A 12006-nucleotide genomic window follows, 5' to 3' on the forward strand; every position below is an offset into this window, starting at 1 on the left:
TGGCATCCCAACCAAAGATGAGATATTCCTCTCAACTGAAGAGGAAGCCTTGAAGGTATGGAACGACAATGTGACCTTAAACAAGAGGCACATGAATGAAAATTGGTTGGAGGAAGAGAGGAAAATAGGTCTAAAGGCCATAGAGATACTAAGGGTAGACTTTAAAGAGCCTCAGAGAGACCCGATCATCATGTTAAGCAAGGCCTTTGGCAAGCCCGACTACAAACACTTTCACCCATGGATATTCCAATTCATGACAACCATCCTAGTAGGAAAGTTGTATTTTGACTGGCCTCGGATCCTTTCAGACAACATATGTAGACAGATGAAAGAGGTCCACCAGACCAAGAAGTTCTTCTTTACCTCTTATGTCATATGGGTGGCCGCAAGAGCTAGCAAATTTCCAGGCCTACAGGTTGAAGGTCAACTAGGGGATGAAGAAGGCCAGAAAAAGGTATGGGAATATTATTCCCAACTCCCCCCATCAATGCAAAGGCCCATTTTAAAAGGATAAATGATGCCTTCCTTTTTCCTATAACTATTAAATTGATAGGAGATACAAGATACAGGATTAGCTTGGAGGCCATGGCTATCATTTGAGAGTGGGTGTGTTGGTTTATCCAAAACCCACGCTCCACCTACATAAGGGTCAGTGGGTTTACAGGAAATCCAATGCTGCTACCAAGTGACTGTAACGATCAGATCATCTTACTAGAATATGCCAAATAGTTGTTAGGCCTCCAATCCCTCTTGTCATCTTAGCATAAAACATGGATTGACTTTTCAGTATCTATTGGATATTTCTCTTGCTCAAAGACACAAGTGGAAAAGTTGGCAGACCCAGAGCTCCAAGATTTGAATCTTAAAGAATTTGATTATGCTAGGGAATTCTATGATCCCTATGGAAAACTCAAGCAAACTATGCCTAAGGCATATGAGGGGCATAAGCCTAGACTAGAGGATTTTTGGGCAAACCTCCAAGACAATTTTGAAGTCAGAGAGAAAAACTACAATAGGTTATCAGTACCCCAAATAAGGGATTTTGAAATTGAAACCAATCTCCCCAAAGACCTAAGGGATGATGGAGACTTGCTTGATGCAGCATATAAAAAGTAAGAAATTGATAAAAGAGATCTCTCCCCAATAAGGTGGTCCACAAATGAGAATGTAAATATAGAAAAAGTATCCCAAGCGGTTATCCATAGGACCAAACAGTGGCTAAGTCAAAGGGATAGGTTGAGTGCCTCAAAGGGGAAGCAAAAAGAGTCTACCTCAGGGGTGCCCCAATCAAGGGGTTATAAGGAGTATACTCAGAAGACAAGGTTGAGCTCAAAAAAGAATACATCTACTAACCCTGACGAAGCAGTGGGGTCCCAAGACAACACCGAAGACTTAATGAAAAAGCTTCAGGTAAAAATGAGGGAGTCTGAGTTATTGAAGAAGGTTGTTGACTTGGGGGTAACGAATGGATTAGGGGCAATGCCACTTGCTGAAGTCCTTCTACCAAGGACAACTATAGGGTAGGCTGCAGGAGAAGGTGCTCAGAAGAAAGAAGAAGGAACATAAATAGATGAGGATGTTCACACTCAACCTCCGCCAACCATTGCAGCATAGGTCCCAGTTACCAATTCTCCCATAACACCACCAGTTGATACAGCCGCAGTATTGCCTAGGACACAGGAATTGAGGCCTACCACCGAGAATATAATTATCAAAAATATTGAACCGGACTCTGAATAGGAGGAGGAACAACCTAGAGAACAACAGTCACTTGGAGGGGAGAAAGAACGAGATGAGGCGGAAGATTTGCTAAATGAAAGATTAGTCTTAACCCCTCAAGATCAAGAAGACCTTCTTAAGGACATAGTTTTCGGGCAAGGTGTGATAGAAGTGGATGAGGAAGAGACGATGTTCAACGAAGACATCGATGATAAGTTGGGAGAGTTGCACAAGCAACAACAGCTGAATGTTAATATTGCTCTCCAAACTAATCTGGCCCGCCAAGTTGCTTCACCTCAAGATCCTAAACAGACAAATATGGAAGAGAGGGATGAAGCAGAGGAACAAGTAGATGTTCATATTGTAACTGTCGACATAGTGTCACATCAAGGTGACAAAGATAAATATATACCACAGTGGCTCGAATTTACTTTTGAAAAGAAGAAGAGAAAGGTAGAGTTTCCCAAGGTGACATTGCAGCAAGTAATCACGGAGGAGCCCCAAAAGGTCAAGAAACCAAATATTGTACATCATTTGTCAAGAACAGGTTCCAATGAAGTGGTTGCAGATGTGGCAATTCCACTCTAGACTGGAGGTCAAGCCTCTCCCAAATACCAAGTATCCCAAGTAAACTTGGGTAAGAAAACAAAGTGGGGAGAGTTAGACCTTTAGAACTAGCCACCAGTGTTGTTAGGGGGCGCATGGAAAAGGAGCATACCTCCAACATAGAGCTTAAAGCACGGGTGGGGCAATATAAGCAATTGCTAGTAAAGATGAGTAAACCTCTAGACTCTTGTAGGATTGACAACCTACCTTCAACCTCATCACTGCCAGAGGGAGAAGTAAAAGCATTAATGGAGGTGAGACAGGTGGCTACTGTAGTTAAATCATGGGCTCAAATAAATGCTGCCAAGATTGGGTTATTTTTGTAGGATACCATGAGGGTATACTGAGAGACAATATAGGCAGGCAAAACATTAGCTTCTTTTTCTACGCAACGGAACAAAAACTAAACATTTTTAATAAACAGTTCTGAATTTTGAATAAAGTTTTGCATTTAGGAGAATAGATAATAATGGGGGAGGACCTCTTAGGAGGATATAGCTATAAAAACTTGCAATATTACGCATACATTTTGGAACTGAAGATTGAAATGCTTCAGCAGTATGTGAAGGATGTGGCAGAAATCCGAGTTCCTTTCCTTAGGGAAATTTTTAAATATGAGAATTTTGTAAAGCATTTGCTCGGAGCTTTTGGGTTGGGGTTAACCAGTATGGGGGTCATGGAGGAAGAACAAGTATTGAATCAATGGGATGTATATGAGGCCCAGCATTTGGGACCTCCAACTTAGTTCGATGTCACACTGATGAAAAGTACAAATACCAGATTACCCAATGTCAAGAAGTGGCAGAAAGAATAGGGGAGTTAGAGAAATGAAAGAAGCATGTAGAGGAAGTTTCGAAGCAGTACAAATTTAGAATTAAGCATGTAGCTGACCCTCCTATTCAAGCAGTTGCATGCATTATTAATAATTATAAATCTTAAAATTAAGAAGTGAAAGATAAACACATAGTTGCTAAAGATAGTAGGACTTCTTGCGTGACTCCCAATTTTGTATTTCAACTGCAGCTCCAACTCACTTTCCAGTTTTGAGTAAAATTTTGTATGACTATGAAAGCTTGGCTCACATAGCATGGTCTATGTAGTGCTCATGCAACCTCCATTTCATAGTAGTTATTGGAGTATAAAGGCAGAAAATTGCAAGTTAACTATGACTCCTAGTTTTGAGTTCTTAATTTAGGTTAGATTTATTTCCTAGATAGTAGGGAAGAAAACTCTATAAATTGAGAATTTGGATTCATTTGTAAGGGTCCCCAAATTGATGATTTGTGACCCACTTGGAAATTTTAGATTATTTTGCAGATTGTTATGAACTTGAGTTATTTTTGTTACACATTCTTTGAAATTAATACAAGAAGCAACTTGTAGATTGTCTGATCTACGCATATGTTCTACGAAGTTATTCTTTGTGATCTAATAATGTTTATTATTTGGGATTAGCAACATGGTTTGATCTTCTATTTATTTCTTTATGAATCATGTTGCGCACATAAGTGGTGTATGAGAATTATTGTGGTAGGTGATATTATTGGTGATTTTATTTCCATAAGTTTGTGAAGTTGACAATTTTGTAGGTTTACTGAAGGTTCGTTGTTGAATGCTAATTTGGATAATATCTGATAATTTTTGGATTGCAGGTAATTAACTGAGTAGCTTGTTAAGTTGTTATTGAGTTGGTTTCATTGTTGTTTTCTTGTTTCCTTTACTCTTTGCAGTTTATTTTCTAGAGAATCTTAAATCATAAAATACAAAAAAAGGGAGGAATTTAAGCCATTAACAATCAATGGGATTTAGTTTCAACCACCAGGCCCCTTGACAAGTACAACCACATCAACCATTGGGCTACCCATCACCATCGTGACCTGACTATAGAGGCCTTGGAGTAGTGAGTTTTCCTAGACTCATTGCTTTTTAGGAGAGGTGGTGAGTGTTCACATTGGCTACTTGACTGTTGGCGAGTGTGTCAAAACAGTCGTCAAGAGGTGCCATCTCCTCTCTCTCCTCCAAGCTCCAATACTCCTAAGACAAGTGTGCAAATGAGCTAGAAATGGGCCCTTGGAGGCTTATATAGCCCATGCTAATACAGACAATTGTGATGTCTCGGTGGACGTGTAGGGCGTGTACGTGGTATACCCACATAGTGTTCACTCCATTTTTCCATATCCTTTTAATAAATCTATCAGGTGATACATTTAAAAAAATAAAAAATAAATAAATAAACAAATTAATCCAAAAATATCAATATTTTTTTGCAAAATATCACCGTACTTTATGCCATCTGTCTACTCCAACAATAATAATAATAACTCTAATTGAAATCTCAACCCAAAGTTTGGATCTTCATCTGGTAAAGTTTTTATTTTCATGGCTAGTGTTTCATTTAGTTATCAACCCAGGGACGTAAAACTTGAAATGGGTCTGCACTATATATGCACTAAGCTCCTTCAATGGTTATTTTGCATTGTTGCAGTAACTAACATTATGTGGAAAGGAAAAGCAAGAATGGAAATTGTAGAAGGCTACAAGAAAAATTATAAAAACAATGTTGGAATGGTCTAATATAAATAACGAAAATCACTCTGTTCTAGCTTGGCTGCAGGAACAGTCAATGGATCTATTTCCAGTGGTTGTAGGAACAGTCAAGGCACAAACTTCTACTATAGCTAAAGAAGAACTAATTTCAATGAGCATAAACATAGGATCACTCACCAAGTGGGCCCCCTTGGATGAGTGATATCAGACTTCCAAAAAACTACTTTTAACAGATCAAAACAACATATCTTTATTCATTGCTTTCTGAAAATGATTACATGTTTTAAAAGAAAACTCAAGAGTGGCCTCTCAAAATTCACTACTCTATTCCTTTCTATTATGTCCAACTCTAAGAAAAAAGGAAGAGATTATTCAAAAGCAAAGATCAACTACATTGGACAACCCGAATCACACCCAGAAGAAGAGGCGGATGATTTACTAATGAAGAAGATAACTGGAGCTTGGCTGCAGAAAATGTGGATCAAAACCAAACCACAGTCTTTGCACGTTGTGGCGGTATTTTGAGAATTCAATGGCCATTAAAGTTAAACTTTAGTAGTGTTGATTGGCTGCTCCAATCATGCCATACCTTGCGCTTGCTCGAATCCTCTTCAGTTTGATCTCTAGTTATTTCTTACATGACTCTTCATTCTTCAGGCGCGAAAGGAGAATATCCACCGCAGCTTCATTTATTATCTGCACTACAACAAAACAACATACAAGGACATGCATACGCATTCTATTTAATTAACACATTAATTAATTCACATATGATATTACCCTAAATAATCCGCATAGCAATAGGGACAATTCAAATGGATGCAAGAATAAATGGCATGGCTGCACGAATAAATCAGGAAAGTTCAAACATGATTTCATAAGTTCAGGTTTAACACATGGAATACATATAGTCAATTTACAATACTTCACTACTACTAAGCAACCCAAAAGATGTCAAAAACTTAAGAGTTTTGATGATAAAAACATGACAAAGTCTCAACTTATCACCATCTCCTCGAAAAACGTAAATTTTCTCAATTTATCGCACAAGGGGGCATATCATCATTAGTCTCATATCAATGCTAGTTCCATATCAACATCTCATATCGAAATTAATTTTTCATAGCCAAGGAATCATATCAACAACTTTGGTAACAACATCATATCACAAATTTTTGACAATAAATTGAGCGTTTTTCTTTGAATCAACGTGGTGACACGTTAACTCAAAGAGGGGTAAAATGTAGACACCTAAAAGTTGCACAACAAATTAAGTGAATAATATTCATTTAATTATCCTTAATTCTTCCAATTAAGTAAATTAAAATTTAATTAATATCCCTATTCTCCTATTTTAGCCATTAATCAAATTAAAAATTTGATTAATATTTCCCTTTTTCTATCTAAGCCATTTAATTAAAATCCCCCTTCTAAACTATTTTTAATTAAATTCACATTTAATTAAAATCCCCCTTCTAAGCCATTTAATTAAATTCACATTTAATTAAAATCCCCCTTCTAAACCATTTTTAATTAAATTTACATTTAATTTTGGAACAAGGTATTAATGTAATTAGGAACTTTAGCTACTTGCTCGACCACCCCCACACCACTTATAGGAATTTCTGAGCTTGCTTGTTGGTCGATCTCCTTTCCTTTTATCTTGGTTGTTTCGATCTCCTTTCCTTCTAGATAAACTGATTTGTGGAGCTTGAAGCCTATCATTGAGTTGCCTTGGAGTCCAGTTTTTTTATTTAGAGATTGTATTTTTATGTTGGTTTGGTTGTCTTTAGATAGGAGCATCCCTTCCAATTCTAGATCGAAAAGGAGCATCCCTTCCAGCAGATTGATAGCCAATAGCAGGAATGGATCTTATTGATCCAGCAGTCGATCCAGCAGTTTATTCACCACTGGCACTCACACCCGGCAGAGATAGCAAAGCCAAAAGCTAGGGCGAGCAATCATTGAACGATTATTAATTGAAGTACAGTAGACAAGCCTTCTCGAAAGTTTTCTTGCAGCCAAGCTATCAGGCCATCATAAAGCCAGTCAGACAAAGCTAGAAAGGGCTCAGGTGAGGATAATTAGACCAACAAGCCATCCATTCTCGCTTTCTCATAGCAGCTACTACAGCCATAAAGGTAGCTAGAGCATAGGTAGGCACGGTAAGGGCATCTATAGAAAGCGTCGCTTCATTCGGATCCAAATCCATAGGGTTTGGGTGGGATATATAGGGCGGTTTATACCTAGTTCTATCGGCATCAAAGCAAGCAGTCCCATCAACAGCAGAGCTGGCAGCAGTAATGGTGCAGGAGCACCCTTCAAAGGGCTCCCACCATTTGCTTTTGATTGTGTTCTTGCTTCTTTATGAAGCCATTGTAAATAAAATAAGAGCCATGTGCTCATTGGTCCTAGTTTAGGTCCTAGTTGAGGTCCTAGGGTCATAAGTCAAAGTTGAGTTTTTCTTGAAAATAGAGGGCATGTGTGCCTTTGTGGTGTTTAGGGTCCTTCTTAGCATGGAGGTGTCCTTAGGAGAGCCCAATGTGGGCCTAGGAGTCAAGAAAAGCAACATTCAGAAAGTTGCTCAAAAGTTGCAAAAGTTGCATGACAACTTTTCAAAGTTGTCAAGCAACTTTTCCACCTAGTGGTCAAAATATTTAGTTTAGCGTGGACAACCCTAATATGGGCACACAGATTGAGGAAAGGGTAGTATAAGTAGTTGCAAACCCTAAGAGAGGGAGTGGGATGTTAGTTGTTATACGGCCCAAGAAAAGTGACTTGACTATGACTGCAATTTTGTTGCCAGTCGGCACAAATGGGGTAAGACAAGATCATTAATGGATTGATTTTTGAGTAAAACTATGTTGAGTGTCTTGTATGGTGTATTTACTTTCATTGTGAGCATTTAGATTAGGTTTTTTTTTGTAGGTTGTGTGTGTTTGTAAATAGTTTGTAAACTTGCTTCTCATTGTCCAGTTTTGGACTGGTTTGAGTCAATGGGTTCATAACTCCATTCCCAATTGTCATGAAACCATGGGGAATAGGAGTACAGACCCTATACAATACTTCAAAGCAAGTAGTGCCCTTGAATATGCAGGGAGGCCATCTAAAGACCCACTCCTAGGCGAGACTGGACAGTGCCCGACTAGGAAGGGTTAAGTTGCAGAGGTCTTGGAGAGCAAGGAAGGACAGAGGAGGCACCCTTTGGAGGAGTTGTAGAGGGGTGAGTGGAATACCATTGGTGTGAAGGAGGAGCTTCCACCAATCCAGACAAGGTGGCAAGAACATCAAACCTACACTGTGACCCTGGCAGGCCTAAAAACCCTCTTTAAAACCCTTAAAAACCTTAAAATCCACCTAGGGCAGTGTACGAACATTTGGAGGCCCAAAACCAGAAAAATTCTTGAGCCCTTTCCAAATGAATAGTAGGTCTTTTAGGAAGATTCACAAGCATGTGCATCATTTGCAAGAGGGAGCCCTAAAAGTCCGGATAGGAGGCCTAATTGGGCAAATTCCTTGTAGCCCTATTTTGTAGGAAAAAGACAAAATAGTGAAATCAGTAAGGAGTTGGATGTTGGAAACCTCTTGAGGGCACATGAGTGGGTGGAAAATCATGTCTTAGACCTATCCTATCCTTGCTAGAACCTCAGAAGGTGTGGAACAAGCCAAACCCTTATTAGCCTAAGTAAGGGTTCTTTGGATCTCATGAGTAAGTGAGACCTTAGGAGGAAAAATTCAAGTTGTTGGTGGGTGGATTGGGTAAGGTCAGGGGATTCCACAAGTAGGGGAAGTCCTAGAGACCCTAGGGTGTGGTTAGTACACCTAGTGATCCAAGGAAAGGATCTAAGAGCATAAACTAGGCTAGTCTATCCCAAACCCCATCCCATCAGATTGGTATCAGAGCGAGTTAAAGATTTGGTGGACTGTGCATGTCTCTATATACTGGTGAATCAGTAGGGGAGAGTAGAATGGTCACTAATGTAGAGCTAGCTAGGGAGGTAGAAGAGCAAAAGGAGAAGAATAGACTCCTTAAAGAAGCTATGAGTGAGATAAGGGACAAATTGCAGGAAGTGGTGGATCAGAGGACACATGGACCTTGGGATGAAGACACCAAGGATAAAGGCAAGAAAACCATTGACATAGATGACATTATACCTGAACCAGATCCCTTGTTCAATGAAGAACCTTTTGTAAAGGCTATTAAGGCTTTGAACACCAAAGATTTTGAAGGATTGCCACATTTCAGTGGAAGGATGGACATTGATACTATCATGGAATGGATTGAGGGTATGGAGAACCAAGTGTGAGGGAGTAACAAAAGCTCAAAAGGTTAAGGTTGCCAAATCAAGACTAAGGGGAGCAGCTTTGACATGGTGGAAGTACTTTCAAGAAGAGAGAGTTAGCATGGGGAAGCTACCTATTGCCAATTGGAAGGCCATGGTGAGTAAGATCAAGGAGAACTACTTACCAAAGGATTATGAAGTCCAACTTCATAAGAAGAGATAGGGATTGAAGTAAAAAGACCTTGATGTGACCTACACCGAACAATTTCAAAAGATTTGTCTTAGATCCAAAGTCCAAGAAGATGAATCTATCAAGGTGGCTAGGTATCTAAGTGGCCTAAAGTGGAACATTCAAGAGGAGATAAGCCTATGGACTCCTAGGACTGTCCAAAAATGTCATCAGCTTGTTGCCAAGGTAGAAGAGAGGAACAAAAGGAAAGGAGACTCTAATAACAGGGGTAGAGGCAGAGGTAGAGAACAAATGAATCACCGAGGTGGTTACTAAAGCAAGGCAAATGAACAAAGGAACCAAGGAGAAGCCAAGTTGACTGAGCATAGCAATGAAGCCAATCTCAGTGGGGGCCATTCTAGAGGAAGAGGTGCACAAGGTGGTCCAAGTAGGGGTAGAGGTACTGGCAGGGGTAACCCCTACTTTGCAACAATGAAATGTTACAATTGTGGTCAATTGGGACACCTGACCTATAGATGCCCTGACAAGCTTACATCATCAAATAGTGGAAAGAGGGTTTCTTATGCACATGAAGACACATCAAGCAGCAAGACACCTGAGGTGGACCATATTGAATCAGAGGTTGGAGAAAATCTAATGTTCAATAGGGTCTTGATAAGATAGCCAGTTAAGAATGAACCTAAGCATAGGAGAGCATTGTTTAGGGTGAGATGCAAGATCCTTGGTAAAGTTTGCAAGGTGATAGTTGATTCAGGGTCAACTGATAACATAATATCAGAGGAGGCAGCCAAGAAGTTGAAACTCACAAGGATACCCCACACTAACCCTTACAAGGTGACATGGTTGAATCAAGAGTAGAGTGTGCTAGTCAATGAACAGACTTGGGTAGAGTTTTCTATTGGAGGATACAAGGATAAGATCCTTTGTGATGTGTTACCCATGGATGCCTGTCACCTATTACTAGGTAGACCCTGGCAATTTGATAGGAAGGTGATCTATGATGGAGAGGAGAAATCCATTTCCTTCAAGAAGGACAGCAAAACTTTTAAGATTCAGTCTTTGACAGAGAATGAAGAGGGAACCTCAAGAACACCTAGTGTCTTATTGGCTACTGGTAAAGAGTTCTTACACTTGCTATATGAGGAGGAAATAGTGAGGTGTGCCATCTTTGTGAAGCCAAAGGAGGAGGAAGACAAGTTGCAGGCAGAGGTACCCAAGGAGGTGAAGCAAATGTGGCAAGAGTATAATGACATAATGAGTGCTGGAGCACCTACAACACTCCCACCAAGAAGGTCTATAAGCCATCAAATAGACTTTGTTCCTGGTGCATCCCTACCTAATAAAGCTGCATATAAGCTCACACCTAACCAACACAAGGAGGTGGCAAGGCAAGTGCAGGAGTTGTTGGAACAAGGACTAATCAAGAAGAGCATCAGCCCATGTGCAGTCCCGGTAGTGCTAGCATCAAAGAAGGGAGGCAAGTGGAGACTTTGCACTAATTCAAGGGAAATCAATAGGATCACCATAAGGTATAGGTTTCCTATTCCTAGTATAAAGGATTTGATGGACTGTTTAGGAGGTGCTATGTATTTCACTAAATTGGACCTTAAAAGTGGTTATTACCAGATTAGAATCAAGGAGGGAGATGAGTGGAAGATTGCTTTCAAGACCACAGAAGGGTTGTATGAATGGCTTGTGATGCCATTTGGACTCACCAATGCCCCAAGAACCTTAATGAGGTTGATGAATGAGGTGTTAAAGAACTTTGTAGGTAGGTTTGTGGTGGTGTACCTAGATGACATTCTCATCTATAGCAGAACGAAAGAGGAGCACCTTCGGCATTTGAGGTTAGTCTTAGAGAGGTTGCATGAAGAGAAGTTATCAATCAACCTAGAGAAGTGTGACTTCTTGAAGCAAGGGCTAGTCTACTTGGGATTTGTGGTGTCTAAGGGAACCTTGAAGATGGATCCAAGCAAAGTGGAGGCAATCTTGAATTGGCCTGCCCCTAGAACAGGGACTAAAGTTAGGAGTTTCCATGGTTTAACCCAATTCTATAGAAAGTTTGTGAGGAACTTTAGTGGCATATGTGCACCAGTCCTTAACACTATAAAGGGAGGCCTTAAAACTAAGTTCAAATGGACTGAGCAAGCTGATAAAGCATTCCAATTATTGAAGCAAGAAGTAGCCACAAAACCTATCCTACTCCTACCTACTTTTGACAAGCTATTCACATTGGAGTGTGATGCAAGTGGAATTGTAGTAGGGGGTGTATTGAGTCAAGAGGGAAGACCTGTGGCATTTTTTAGTTAGAAGCTCAATGAAGCAAAGAAGTACTCAGCCTATGACTTAGAGTTGTATGCATTAGTTCAGTCTCTCAAAAATGGAGGCATTACCTACTCCCAAAGGAATTTGTGGTGTTCACAGACAACTAGGCTTTGAGTTACATTAACACTCAAGAGAAGCTTAGCAATAGACATTTGAAATGGATGGAATACCTCCAATCCTTCACCTTCACCATCAAGCATAAAAAGGGGCAACTCAACAAGGTGGCAGATGCTTTAAGCAGGAAGTTGTTGACAGTTCAAGAGTTACAGTTGCAGAGCATAGGAATAGAAGGTTTCAAGGACCTCTATGAAGGAGATGAAGACTTCTCATCAGCTT

The sequence above is a fragment of the Cryptomeria japonica genome, chromosome 3 (genome assembly GCF_030272615.1).
Source record: "Cryptomeria japonica chromosome 3, Sugi_1.0, whole genome shotgun sequence".
In the NCBI taxonomy this organism is placed as follows: Eukaryota; Viridiplantae; Streptophyta; class Pinopsida; order Cupressales; family Cupressaceae; genus Cryptomeria; species Cryptomeria japonica.